The 2,324-nt window shown below is 49.0% G+C and overlaps 1 pseudogene; it reads left to right on the plus strand.

The window, feature by feature from the left end:
• Positions 1-560: 560 nt before the first annotated feature.
• LOC101136091 (glycerol-3-phosphate acyltransferase 4-like) lies at positions 561-1,480 on the plus strand (annotated as a pseudogene).
• The last annotated feature ends 844 nt before the right edge of the window (positions 1,481-2,324 follow it).

Genomic DNA, 2,324 nt, shown 5'->3' on the forward strand with positions numbered 1-2,324 from the left:
TGAGTAATGGAGGATTCCCTCTTTTTCTATTGCTTGGAATAGTTTCAGAAGGAATGGTACCAGCTCTTCTTTGTACCTCTGGTACAATTCGGCTGTGAATCTGTCTGGTCATGGGCTTGTTTTGGTTGGTAGGCTATTAATTACTGCCTCAATTTCAGAACTTGTTATTGGTCTATTCAAGGATTCAATTTCTTCCTGGTCTAGTCTTGGTAGGGTGTATGTGTCAGGAATATATCCATTTCTTCTAGATTTTCTAGTTTATTTGTGTAGAGGTGTTTATAATATTCTCTGATGGTAGTTTGTATTTGTGGGATCAGTGGTGGTCTCCCCTTTATCATTTTTTTATTGTATCTATTTGATTCTTCTCTCTTTTCTTTTTTATTGGTCTGGCTAGTGGTCTATTTTGTTAATCTTTTCAAAAAACCAGCTCCTGGCAAAGAGCCAAGAAGAAGCAGCACCAGCTTTACCAGCCCTACACCAACAGAAATATTGCAAAGGGTCCCACTTCACTAGAATAAGAGATCAAAGAGATTCGTTGAAGTGGCAGTAGTAAGGCTCTGGACAACACTCCAGAGTTCAGCTCTCTGACATTTTCTACTTTTGCCGGAAAGGAATGGAGACCATTATGGATGATGAGGTGACAAAGAGATTCTCAGCAGAAGAACTGGAGTCCTGGAACCTGCTGAGCAGAACCAATTATAACTTCAGGTACATCACCCTTCAGGTCACGGTCCTGTGAGGGTTAGCAGGGCTGATTTGGTACTGCTTCCTGCTGCTGCTCAGGATAGCGCTGGCCTTGACAGGGATTAGCCTTCTAGTGGTGGGCACGACTGTGGCGGGATACTTGCTTCATACCTCGCCAATCGATGTGATCATCTTGGCCAGCGATGGCTATTATGCCACGGTGGGTCAAATGCATGGGGGACTCATAGGTTTGATTCAGAGAGCCATGGTGAAGACCTGCCCACACATCTGGTTTGAGCGCTTGGAAGTGAAGGATCGCCACCTGCTGGCTAAGAGACTGACTGAACAAGTGCAAGATATAAGCAAGCTGCCTATCCTCATCTTCCCAGAAGGAATCTGCATCAATAATACATCGGTGATGATGTTCACAAAGGGAAGTTTTGAAATTGGAGCCACAGTTTACCCTGATGCTATCAAGTATGACCATCAATTCGGCAATGCCTTCTTGAACAGCAGCAAATAAGGGATGATGACGTACCTGCTGCGAATGATGACCAGCTGGGCCATTATCTGCAGCATGTGGTACCTGCCTTCCATGACCAGAGGGGCAGATGAAGATGCCGTCCAGTTTGTGAATACGGTAAAATCCGCCATCGCCAGGCAGGGAGAACTTGTTGACCTGCTGTGGGATGGGGGCCTGAAGAGGGAGAAGGTAAAGGACATGTTCAAGGAGGAGCAGCAGAAGCTATACAGAAAGATGATTGTGAGGAACCACGAGGACAGGGGTCGCTCATGAGCTTGCTTCGAGCTGGCTGGGGCCACCGTGTGGAGTGATCCCGGGCTAGGAGCTGGAGTTGTCGCCGCTGCCTCCACTGCTGCATCCTTTCCAGAATCCAGGGCTCCCTGGGCTGCTCTGGATCCCAGGACTCTGGATTTCGCCAAGCACAGTGGGATCCCTGTGCACCGGAGCTACCTGCCCTTGGCGGTATGAACGGATGCTGCTGGGTGTCGCGGCCCAGGATAAGATGCCTTGTTTCTTTTACAATAAGTTGTTGGAGGTGTCAGGCCTCTGAGTCCAAGCCTGAACGTATACATCCAGATGGCCTGAGGCAACTGAAGAACCACAAAAGTTGAAAATGGCCAGTTCCTGCCTTAACTGATGACATTACCTTGTGACATTCCTTCTCCTGGACAACAAGTCTCCAGAGCTCCCCACCGAGCACCGTGTGACCACCCGCCCACCCACCACCCCCGCCCCGCCCCACTGTCCGCAAGAGAACAACCGTCTTTAACTGTGATTTTCAACTACCTACCTGAATCCTATAAAACTGCCCCACCCCTATCTCCCTTTGCTGACTCTCTTTTTGGACTCAGTCCGCCTGCACCAGGTGATTAAAAAGCTTTATTGCTCACACAAAACCTGTTTGGTGGTCTCTTCATACAGACGCACGTGACATTTGGTGCCGAAGACCCAGGAGGGGGGACTCCTCTGGGACACCGGTCCCCTGTCCTTGCCCTCACTCCGTGAAGAGATCCACCTACAACCTCTGGTCCTCAGACCAACCAGCCCAAGGAACATCTCACCAATTTCAAATCAGGTAAGCGGTCTTTTCACTCTCTTCTCCAGCCTCTCTCGCTAC

Source organism: Gorilla gorilla, chromosome 15, assembly GCF_029281585.2.
Source record: "Gorilla gorilla gorilla isolate KB3781 chromosome 15, NHGRI_mGorGor1-v2.1_pri, whole genome shotgun sequence".
Lineage (NCBI taxonomy): Eukaryota > Metazoa > Chordata > Mammalia > Primates > Hominidae > Gorilla > Gorilla gorilla.